The following is a 13,588-nucleotide window of genomic DNA, read 5'->3' on the forward strand; positions in this document are numbered from 1 at the left end:
TATTTATATTAAAACATTGGGATGTCGTTGTCAATACAGAAACATAAGCATAACGAAATATTACAAGCCTTACAGTAATTAAACTAGTAGATTAATATTCTTCGAATCTCTCAGTAGAATGTGTCTTTTATATCGCTACCTGTGATACAATAAACTAAGTGGGTCGGGTTAGGAAACCTGGTGAGTACATAGGGTTTTCAACCCATAATAATATAATTAATGTGTTTAATCATAAAAAAATTAACCAAATTTCCCATCTTTATTATCTTCTTTATTCTTAAGGATCTACCCTAAGGATCATTTATGCTGATAGTACTAGTTCATGGATTCCTCCATGGTATTTTTCAGTAGTTTTTCTTATATGTAATCCAAATTCACTAAATTGTATTGATATCTATATTCTATTATGATAAAATTAGCATTCGTACAATGTCTATTTTTACTCCTTACCATAAATACATCATCGGGATGTAGGTCGAAGCATTGAGAATTGTACAACCACACATGAAATTTATATGTGAATATAAATGGATGGATACAACTAGAACTGACCATGGTTACTCACACGCTCGTTTCTCCTCATGCAACATAATCATGTATTCCCATGGAAACAACTAACCAACTAGCGAAACATCGGTTTTACTGATAGACTCCGCTACTTTCCAAGCCGCAGTGACAACGGCTGTGACAACCGTCATGGCACAACTCAATGCTAACAACACATATGGAAATGAAAACGGAAAAGGTATTAACAACTCCAACCATAGTAATAACCAAGGGCACCAACGGGGGTTGCCTACAAGGACTACCCAGACCACAAACCTAAGAGCAAGAAAACAAAGTCCCAGAAAGAGAGGAAGAGTAAAATAGCACAAGATCCCTCGAAGAGACAACAGACTATTGCGGTTCATGCTGCCATAACACCTGCCATACCAGCACTGGTCTGTCAATACGTTGGAACCCTCCCAAAGTGTAACAGATGTAATTTTCATCACTATGGAGCCTGCCGAAAGTTACACTGCAAGAATTGCAACACGAAGGGATACACTACCCATTTCTGCAGGGCACCAGCACTACCAATCCCCCAGACCCCCAACATTAGAATAAGCCCGACCTACTACAAGTGTGATGAATCTGGACACTTCAGGAAGGACTGTCCAATAACAGGGAGCTCTGGCAGGGAGGGAAGAGTGCTGACAATCACTACAAGAGAGATGTAACGACCCAAAAATCCTGACCAAATTTTTTGTTTTAAAATCATTAATAAAACCATAATTACCATTTGATATATAAAACATAAGTCACGATACTCAAAACATCATAACAAAATATGTGCCAATGTATCCAAATCACATATCAAATATCAGAGTAATAATCCAGGCTAAAGAAACTATGGTGTGTGTCATGTGATCATCCCGAGCCCTTCCCCTTGCTAGTGGAAGTGCCTGAAACCAAAACTAAAAATTGTAAGCACGAAGCCTAGTAAGCTCCCCAATATACCACATACCATACACATAATCACATAAAGAATATACTAGGCCTAGCCCACTACATTGGGCCCCACCCGAAATTGCATAAATCCAGCATCGGGGGCATCGGACCGAAGTCTGGTATACAAAGCATATTAACACATATAACATAAACACATAACATACATAGGGCTTGCCTTGGCATCGAACCGAATTTTGGAAACAAATAAGCAAACCATGCAAGAATCACAAAGACATCAAGCATATAAACATTCCTCGGGCTTGCCCCGGCATCGGACCGAGGTCCAGAACATCTAATATCTATATGGGCTGACTCGTTACTACTTGAGAAAAACTGGCTTCGTAATTCTGAACATAGAAGATCGTGGGAAGAAACCTCTAACAGTTGCTCCGGTGACTCTCGACTATCAATATAATAACAACACTTAATCAAAATCCATAATACTTCCTAGGGTAAAATGACCATTTTACCCCTTGGTCTAAAATTGGACCATACCCACAGCCCAAACCCATCTTATCCTTCCCAGCCCACCAAAGACCTATTAAAGACCCACTAATGGCCTGATTTTCCAAATTTGGGCCCCATTCCCCAAATGGACCTTGCCTCAAGCCCAATAAATCCTTAGCCCCAAAATAACTAATTTCGAGTGGACCAATATGGCCCAAATACAATAATTCTCAGCCCTAGGCCCAAATTCCATTTCATAGTGGCTATGGGGCCCAACTTCTAAGGCCCAAAAGCCCAAGTTCACCACTCATCATGCATACATGTGGCGTACTTGGCACGTACGCCCAACATACGCTGTCCTTGACCAAATGCGGGAAATTGACCCAGTACATGCATCGTACAAGGATTATGCCAAGCGTACTGGCCAGTTTCCTTGGGGCTCTCTTTGGGACTTAATCCATTAAGCCCTCACGTCTAGAATGTAGATCTAGGTCCTTAAAGACATCTGAGACCAAAAAGTTACAAACTTTATGTGCTTGCATGCATGGGTGGGGGCCAAAACATGATTTTGCTTCTATAGCAAACTTTATGACCATCAAAAACTTGCATGGTTGGGTCTCAACCAAACAAGTCTGATTTTTATGACCCTAAGTGCTTCAAATGGCTCAAAAGGATGGTTCTTAGGGTCTAAAACCATCAAGATACAAGAAGGCCCAACAACGGAGTCCAAAAGTGACATAAATCATCCCCAAAATTAAATCTAAGCAAACAATAACCAAGTTTGGAGCTTGATACCTCAAATGAGTTAGAAATGATGCTAATCCCATGGATTTACAAGCTTTCTCCAACTTCTTGCTCCTTCTTCAAACTTCTATCTCTTCAAATCCACCCAAAGCACACCAATAAACTCCAAAATGAGCTCAAGATACAAATGAGAGGGTTAGGGTTCGAGATGGACACTAAGAGGGCATGGGAGGCTGAGAGGATAATGGTGTTGGAGGATATAAGTTGTTTAAATATGGTGCAAACCCTAAAATTTAGGGTTTGCATCTGAACACCCTACGCCCCGCGTACACATGGGTACGCCCAACGTATGTATGGAGCCTCCCCAATGCGCGCCTCTCCTATGTACTCCGCGCGTACACCTTGTACGCCCAGCATACACCTTAATTCTTGCAATTTAATGTAAAGAACAATAATACAATTGACAATAATAATCATAATACCTGATGACTTCCGGACGTTACAATCTCTCCCACTTATTTTAGACTTCATCCTCGAAGTCTACTGCATTTGAAAACAAACTCGGGTAGTGTTCCCTCATCTCCTCCTCGGGCTCCCACGTCCACTCAGAACCCTTACGGTGCTACCACTGCACCTTCACTAGCTCTACCACCTTGTTCCTCAAGGTCTTCGTCTTCCGATCTTAAATCGTAATGGGTTTCTCGATGTAATTCAGATTGTCATCAAATTGAATATCCTCCAAGGGTACGACTGTTGAATTATCCACTAAGCACTTCCGCAACTGGGAAACATGCAAAGTGATGTGGATTTGAATGAGCTCTGCCAAAATATCCAATTGGTATGCCACCTTGCCCACCCGGGCTATGATCCTGAAGGGGCCGATATACTTGGGGACCAACTTACCCCGTTTCCGAAACCGGATGACACCCTACCATGGTGACACCTTCAGGAGGACAATGTCGCCCACTTGAAACTCCAAATCTGAACACCGCTTGTCGGGGTAACGTTTCTGCCGACTTTGAGCAGTCTGAAGCTTGCTATGGACTTGTTGAATCATCTTTGTAATCTTGAGCACCACTTCGATACTCCCGATGACCCTCTGACTGATCTCGACCCAACATATAGGGGTCCAACACTTCCTCCCGTAGAGCATCTCAAGGGGAGGTCGGTCTATGCTAGCGTGGTAACTGTTGTTATACGAAAATTCCGCTAATGGAAGATACGTATCCCAACTACCACCAAAATCCAATACACATGCACGAAGCATGCCCTCGAGAGTCTGAATCATCCTCTCGCTCTGTCCATCCGCCTGAGGGTAGAAAGCGGTGCTGAAATGAAGACGAGTACCCATCTCATCATGAAACTATTTCCAAAATCTGGACGTAAAACGGACATCCCGGTCCGAAACAACCGACACATGCACTCCATGGTGTGCTACTACCTGTCTCACATAGACCTCGGCTAGCTTCTTGGCTGATATACTCTCCTGAATCGGGATGAAATGAGCACTCTTTATCAACCAGTCCACAATAACCCACATCGAATCCACCCCACACGCGATCCTGGGAAGCTTTGTGATGAAATCCATATTGATGTCCTCTCATTTCCATACAGGGATATCCGAAGTCTACATCTTTCCATAGGGCCTCTGGTGCTCTGCCTTGACCTTCCTACAGGTCAAGCATCGCTCTATGTACCAGGCTATATCCCGCTTCATGCAGGGCCACCAATAATTGGGGTGAAGATCCTGATAGATCTTTGTCTCCCCGGGATGGATGGAGAACCTGGACTTGTGGGCCTCCTACATCAATACCTACCATACACCTCCCCAATAAGGTACCTAGACCCTCCCATGCAGGGTAACAACTCACGACTATCATAATCAAATGAGGCCACCTGGCCTATAATCCTCTCACACTTCCGGCGTACTTCCTACATACCCTCAACCTGTACCTCTCAAATCTACTCCAGCAGTGGGGTCATCACTGTCATCCTCAGATATATGTCTCGTATCGGAACCGCCACCACCTTGCAACTCAGGAGATCAGCCACTATATTAGCCTTGTCGGGGTGGTAAAGGATCTCACAGTCATAATCCTTCACCACATCTAACCACCGACGTTGCCTCATGTTCATATTCGGCTGGTCCATAAGGTACCTCAAACTCTTGTGGTACGTGTAAATGGTACAACGAACCCCATAGAGGTAATGTCGCCAAATCTTGAGGGCAAAACCTACAGCCCCCAACTCCAAATCATGTGTCAGATAATTAGCCCCGCGAGGCTTCAGTTTCCTTGAAGCGTATGCTATCACGTGACCCTGCTACATCAGAACTGCACCCGAACCTGTGATTGAAGCATCACAATATAATACAAAATCCTCTACACCCTCTAGCAGAGTGAGAATCGGAGCCTCGCACAACCATTGTCTGAGTATCTTGAAGGCCGCCTGCTGCTCAGGCCCCCAACGAAATGTCACTGATATCTTGGTCATTCGGTTCAGTAGGACAGCGATCTTGGAGAAATCCTAGATAAATCTCCTATAGTAACCCGCTAACCCAAGGAAACTCTAAATCTCAGATGGAGGCCTCGGAACCTCCCATTGCATCACGACTGCTATCTTGGCCGGATCGACCAAAATACCCTTCTGGTTGACAAGGTGCCCCAAAAACTACACCTCGTGCAACTAGAACTCGCACTTAGAGAACTTTGAGAAAAGTCTCTCCCCCCTCAAGGTCTTTAGCACCTCCCTCAGGTGCTCTTCGTGCTGCTCCTCAATCTTGGAATAAACCAAGATGCCATCTATGAATACTATCACAGACCGGTCCAACATCAGCCTGCATACGCGGTTCATGAGATCCATGAACGTGGCTGGAGCATTGGTGAGCCCAAACGGCATCACCACAAACTCATAATGACCATAGCGAGTCCTAAAAGATGTCTTATACACATCATCATTCCTGACTCTCATCTGGTGATATCCTGACCGTATATCAATCTTGGATAACCAAGATGCCCCCTGAAGCTGGTCAAACAAATCATCAATTCTCGAAAGCGGGTAACGGTTCTTCACTGTTACCTTATTCAGCTCCCGTTAATCTATGTACATCCGGTGCGACCCGTCCTTCTTTTTCACAAACAGGGTCGGGGCTCCCCAGGGTGAACTACTAGGTCTGATAAATTCCTTGTCCAGTAGCTCCTGCAGCTGCTTAGACAACTCCTGCATCTCAGGAGGAACTAACCGATACAGTGCCTTGGCTATCGGAGCCGCACCAAGGACTAGCTCAACTCTGAACTCAACCTGTCTCTCTGGAGGTACCCCAGGCAGATCCTCCGGGAATACATCCGGGTACTCTCACACTAATGGTACATCATCTACAGACACCTTACCCTTATCCCGAGTATCCATAACATAAGCGACATATCCGGTGCAACCCTGCTGAAAGTAGCGCCTCGCCTTCGCTGCGGAACATAGAGTCAATCCACTATGCGGCCTATCGCCCTGTAACACCAATCCTCCCCCACTAGGAGTCTGAACTCTCACTAGTTGCTTCTCACAATCAATCACTACCCCATTGGGATTCAGCCAGTCCATACCCACAATAACCTTGTTCCCTCGAAGGGGAATGGGAACCAAGTCCACCGAAAACTGCTCATCATACAACTGAAGTGATCATCCCCGATGAACCCTCGCAACCCTGACTGTCCTATCATCTACTATCTCCATGTCTAGTAGACAGTCTAGCTCCCCTGGAGCTCTGCTAAATCGCTTGCTAAGCGCGAGCGAAATAAAAGATCGGATAGCCCTCGAATCAAACATTACCATAGCTGATATATCATTCACTAAGAACGATCCTATAAGAAAGCACACAAACATAAGCAATAATCATAAATAATAAAGAGATAATGGAGAAGATACATACTCGTGAAGACATCAGGAGCGGAATGTGCCTCCTACGCTGTCAACTGGAAGGCTCTGCTCTTCGTCGTTGGCACCTCAACACGACCCTGACAGCCATCTGTAATCCTCAATGTTGCAGGAGCGGGTGCCACCACATGCCCTGTTGCTGCCTGACTCGGACAATGGGACCTCTTGTGGCCCCTCTGATTGTATTGGAAGCAAATGAGATCATATTTTTCGTGATGGTGGTAGTAGTTGTACAATCTCATCTCACATGACCAGTTCGACCGCACTTGAAGTAGCCCGAACTCCCTGCCCTGCACGCTCCTTCTTGCAACTTGCCACATTTTCCATAACGGTTGCGGCCCTGCTGACTCCTAGACCTCTGATCTGACACCTTGGGCTTCTTTCCCGATCCCTCTATGCCAGACCCCGACTCCGACTTCCCTTTTCTCTCCATCTCCAGATCAATCTCCCTCTCACGATCCCTCGCTATCATATCCTCCAGTGTCCTACAGCTGGATCGGCTCACAAACTATCTGATATTTCTCCTCAATATCTCATGATATCTGGCCTTTTTCATCTCCTCGTCCGCCACATACTGCAGAACAAGAAGGGCCCTCTCCCTGAACTTGGCGATAATCTCCGTCACTATCTCAGTCGTCTGCCTGAGGTCCTGGAACTCTCTGGCAAGCTGCTGCACCTCAATAACAGGTGCGAACTCAGCCATGAACATGATCGTGAAATCACTCCAGGTCATCGCATCCAAAACTATGTCATCACCAATGGCTCGTCAGACCTCCTCCCACCAGTCACGTGCCTTGTTCTTCAGGAGACAGGACGCAAGTCGGACCTTGTCCCCCTTGGGACATCTGTTGGTACGGAAAGCGTTGGCAACATCAGCCAACCACCTGCTACTAGCTATGGGGTCCCGAGCCCCATGATGGTCAGGAGCTCCACATGCCCGGAACTCCCTGAAAGTCAAAGTGTGCGACTCCATCTTGGCTGCCACCTCAGTGCGGAAGGCTCTCAACCTCTCGTCCAATAGCTCTAGAATACCCTCCTTGATTGTGCCGAAGATCATAGGAGTCTGCTCAATGATGTTGCGCGTGATCTCATAGGATATGAACTCCCTCATCTGGTCATCTAGCTGCTCGGCTCCAAACCCCAAGCCCGATCCTTGACCAACACATGAACTGCCTACTGTTGGTCTTGGGCGTAGAACCACCATACTGAAACAAAACATAAAATCATTAGAACTCATTATACTCGAGGGATCTACTCATACAATATAGTTCCTAGTTTCATATCAACTCTCCTTGATTCGAGAATGGATCCTCTGCTTTCAGTAGTACGGGCCCATACTACCTTCCACATCTATCTGTACTTTCCTCAAGAATTTTCTTGACTCCACCACGTCCCTACTACTACTTCTACTACACACGCTACTCTCTTCCTAGGATTGGCCTAGGGTAAATCTTCGACTTACCCTCTGCCATCAGCTACATAAGAATTCCCTACTGCCTTTCCCTAACTAGCTCGCGAATACAATTACATATCAGTCAGACTAAATAATCCTTTGAATGAAAGGTGTCACACTACAACGGTTAGGACTCAAACAAGAGCTGCGCAATAGCATTAAAACCTAGCCTTCTCAATTTATTTAGTCGTTATAATATGTAACTTTAACGTATTCGTTTAATAGTTAATTAAAGATAATTAGAACTCCTATAAGCACAAAGCAAGCAGAATTTGGGCATTGAGTATCCCTAATCTACTCTGGCTATCATGTTACTGACTAATCTTTACTAGCATATTGCTCAAAACTCATACAAATGGCATACAAGACATCCTTCCTAGATCCATATCCCTAATCTAGCATACAGTTCTCATACATATAAAGCAGGCATACAAGGCATCCTTCCTAGATCCTTAGCCGTAATCTAGCATGTTGAACACATAATCATATCAAATAACTTTACTTACTTGAGCTCCGCTGATTGCATGCACCACACTCTTTTTCTTTTTATTTTTTCAAAACTCTTTTCTCTTTTTAAGTTTCATTTTATAAAAATGATTTTCTTTTGAAAACTTCTACTCCAATTCCTTAGTTTGAGTTCAGACACACCCGAGAGTGCGCTCAAATCTCTCAAACCAAGGCTTTGATACCAATTTGTAACGACCCAAAAATAATGACCAAAAATTTTGTTTTAAAATATTAATAAAACCATAATTACCATTCGATATATAAAACATAATTCACGATACTCAAAACATCATAACAAGATAACTGTCAATGTATCCAAATCACATATCAAATATCAGAGTAATAACCCAGGCTAAAGAAATTGCGGTATGTGCCATGCGATCATCCTGAGCCCTTCCCCTTGCTAATGGAAGTACCTGAAACCAAAACTGAAAACTATAAGCACGAAGCTTAGTGAGCTCCCTAATATACCACATACCATAAACATAATCACATAAAGCATATACTGGGTCTAGCCCATTACATCGGGCCCCGCCCGACATCGCACGAATCCGGTATCGGGCCCCTCCCGGCATCGGACCGAGGTCCGATATTGGGCCCCATCCGGCATCGGACCGAAGTCTGGTATATAAATCATATTAACACATATAACATAAACACATAACATACATAGGGCCTGCCCCGACATCGAACCAAAGTTTGGAAACACATAAGCAAAACATGCAAGAATCATGAAGACATCAAGCATATAAACATTCCTCGGGCTTGCCCCGACATCGGACCGAGGTCCGGAACTTCTAATATATATATTGGCCTGCATTGTGGTTGTAGACCCATTCTTACTGGAGAAAAACTCACCTCGTAATGTTGAACGTCGAATATCATGGAAAGAAACCTCTAACAGCTGCTTCGGTGACTCCCGACTATCAATATCAAAACAACACTTAATCAAAATCCATAATACTTCCTAGGGTAAAATAACCATTTTACCCCTTGGTGTAACATCCATAAAATTCACACAAATTTTAAACTTTCTCAATCATAATAAAAACCACATAGCATTGTATACAAAATATTTTCAAATCATTTTTTCCATCAGAGTGTCCCAAAAATCATAACATAAGGATGAGGAGCGGTACGGTCATGCCTTCGCCGTTCCATGATCTCCTGAAGTAGCTGAAATAGTAAACTGAAAACTGTAAGCCCAAGGGCTTAGTGAGCTACCCTCAAAATACCAATACCATACTGACAATACCAAAACAGTAATAATCAATCAATCAACATGCATAGTGGGCCATCGGCCTGACTGGACCACGCTACCGGGCCTACAGTCTCTCTGAATCTATCCTGAGCCTTCGGCATGACTGGTCCGCCACGTGGGCCTACAGTCTCCCCAGACTGCTCATAGGGTGTATTGGCCTTCAGTACAAAGCAGGACCGCCTCAACCCAGCCACAAGGAAATAACCATGTGTGCATATTGTCATATACATGCATATATAAACATCAAACATATCTGTCACACTGATCATAAACATATAATTCTCATGTAACTAGAGTACCGACCTAGCAGGTCACTAACATACCAATCCCTATGGATCATAAGATGCCTACCCCGATTCCGATCTAACAGATCATAACCGCATGTAGTATACCATAACAATAACAACTAAAGGGCCGACCTTGGTGCCGTAGACCCTATTGATATAGTGAGGATAACTCACCTCGCAGATGTCGACTCGGAAGGTAAACTCCAACTCTCAGACCACTCGACACCGACCCCACCACCTATAACCATAGTTCAATATACGCATAAGTCTTTATCCTTATAAGGTACTCCATAACCCAATAGTCAACCCCTGATCAAGGTCAAAGTCCTCAGTCAAGGTCAACAGTCCATGTTGACCTCAACTCGCTGAGTACACCCATCTACTCGCCGAGTCCATTAAAGCACAATCCAACTCACTGAGTTATCGAGGTGACTCGTCGAGTTCCTTCGAATCCCGATCAGACCTTAAGGCCACCCGTCGAGTTCCCTCCCCGCGACTTGACGGATATACTTGTGAACATATTCTTGGCTAAAACTCCTCCGACTCGCCGAGTTGTTGTTCAACTCATCGAGTCTCATGACAATCTTCATCGAACTCGCCGATTTGTTCATCCGACTCGTCGAGTTCAATGGCCATCTTCATGGGACTCGCCGAGTCTATTCAGTCCTCTTTCCATATAGATCCATTTTGAGCCATACGGCGGCTCCAAATCACAGATCCAAGCTTATAGGGCATGTTTATCACGTGAAGTTGCAAACTTTACGTGCATGCATGGCTTTAAAGGCTCAAAATGGCAAATCTATGCTATTGATGGTACTTTATGCACAAAGGGGACCTCAATCACGACTAAAGCTGCAACTTTATGCTTTTAGAATCCAAAGAGAGTCCAGATCTGAAGTTACAACTTCAGATCTAGTCCATAGCTCAATATACCAACTTGATATTCCATGAAAACCCTAAAATTCACCCAATAAGGGAGATCTATAGAGAGAATAACGGTTTGGGTACCTTTTGAAGTTGGTATTTGAGATGAGTGTTGATTCCCACACTCCAATTGCTTCAATCTTCTTGTCCTCCAAGTCTTCTCCCTCCAAGGACTCTCTTTCAAGCTTCAAACACATACACAAGGCACACACACATGAATAAGGCTCTCAAGGGTTCTTTGGAACTCTAAATAGGTCCAAGGGAGGCTAAGATCCCTTTAAATAGGGGTGCAAACCCCGGGAATTAGGGTTTCACTTGCCAGTTCCTACTCACCGAGTCCCAAATATGGATTTGTCGAGTAGGTCACTTAACCCGCGATCCTTCTCACTGCTACTCGACGAGTAGGTCAACCAACTCGTCGAGTAGGGCCTACTCCAAAAACTCAAATTAACAATACCTAAGAATCGGGGCGTTACACTTGGTCTAAAATTGGACCATACCTATAGCCCAAACCCATCTTATCCTTCCCAGCCCACCAAATACCCATTAAAGGCCCACAAATGGCCCAATTTTCCAAATTGGGCCCCATTCCCCCAAATGGGCCTTGCCTCAAGCCCAATAAATCCTTGTCCCCGGAATAACTAATTTCGGGTGGACCAATATGGCCCAAATACTATAAATCTCATCCCTAGGCCCAAATTCCGATTCAAAGTGGCTTTGGGCCCCAACTGTTCAGGCCAAACTTCTAAGGCCCAAAAGCCCAAGTTCGCCACTCAGCATGCGTACGCGCGGTGTACTTGGCACAGACGCCCAACGTACACTGGCCTTGACCAAATGTGGGAAATTGACCCAATACGCGTAGCGTACAAGGATTACGCCCAACGTATTGGCCAGGTTCCTTAGGGCTCTCTTTGGGACTTAATCCATTAAGCTCTCACATCTAGAATGTAGATCTAGGTCCTTAAAGACATCTTAGTCCATAAAGTTACAAACTTTATGTGCTTGCATGCGTGGGTGGGGTCCAAAACATGATATTGGTTCTATAGCAAACTTTGTGACCATCAAACACTTGCATGGTTGGGTCTCAACCAACCAAGTCCGATTTTTATGACCCTAAGTGCTTCAAAGGGCTCAAAAGGACAGTTCTTAGGGTATGAAACCATCAAGATACAAGAAGCCCCAATAATGGAGTCCAAAAGTGACATAAAACATCCCCAAAATCAAATCTAAGCAAACAATAATAAAGTTTGGAGCTTGATACCTCAAATAAGTAAGAAATGATGCTAATCCTGTGGATCTACAAGTTTCTCCAACTTCTTGCTCCTTCTTTAAACTTTTATCTCTTCAAAACCACCCAAAACACACCAATAAACTCCATGATGAGCTCAAGATACAAATGAGAGGGTTAGGGTTCGAGATGAACACTAAGAGGGCAAGGGAGGCTGAGAGGATAATGGTGTTGGAGGCTATAAGTTGTTTAAATAGGGTGAAAACCCTAAAATTTAGGGTTTGCATCTGAACAACCTACGCCCCACGTATGCATTGGTACGCCCAGCATACACATGGAGCCTCCCAGATGCACGCCCCTCCTTTGTACGCCACACGTACACCTTATAAGCCCAATGTACGCCTTAATTATTCCAATTTAATGTAAAGAACAATAATACAATTGACAATAATAATTATAATACATGATGACTTCCGGGCATTACAAGAGACCTTCCTAAAATCACCTGTGAGCTGCGATATGTTTTCCTAATAGAGATAGTTAAAGGCTTTAGTAAATAATTAGATATTACTCTCTCGTCCGAACAAAAACATATCATTGTATAAAAACTAATGGTCCTTGCAGATAAGCTATGATGGCTTAGTGTACATTAGGGTCATATATAATTGAGATTCTAAAGGCTTAGAGTGTGTGATTCTGCCTTATTTCCTTTTCCTTGTTTGGTTGTGGATTTAGTACAGAGTCACTCAGTCGACGGTCTAATTATACATGACTCGTATACACCAAGCGATTATAGAAAGGCCTGGTGGGGACCATACTATCAAATTTCATCACTAATACTCAAAGCACTCATACTGCTAATACTCGCTAAATGTAGTACAAAACGTTCGCAGTAGTGACAACAAGGACGAAACTGGTAACATTACAAAAGTGTACATAGAACACACTATCATTTCGAACAACCATCCCTTTCAGATCAATCCAACATCTATCACAACAAGGAGCCCAACAGTGTCATTTGACATGGGCTGGCTTGATCCTCACCATACGAAATTTATGTGCCACAAAGAGACCATTCACCTTAACCAATCGATTAACGAAATCCTTACATATAATAACGCCAAATCCCCGAATTATCCCTAGCATCTAGACTCCTTGGTACCCATGTAATAAATAACACACTCTTTCCTAGCCCATAATAGAGATAAGTTCATAATCGACTCAACTCATGGAACCATTTCCAAAGACAGACCACCAAGTCTAGTTAGCAGCAACATAAACACCAATAGTGTCTGGTCGATGGAACGACCCTGTAAGTA

The sequence above is a fragment of the Lactuca saligna genome, chromosome 8, assembly GCF_052625555.1.
Source record: "Lactuca saligna cultivar CGN05327 chromosome 8, ASM5262555v1, whole genome shotgun sequence".
Lineage (NCBI taxonomy): Eukaryota > Viridiplantae > Streptophyta > Magnoliopsida > Asterales > Asteraceae > Lactuca > Lactuca saligna.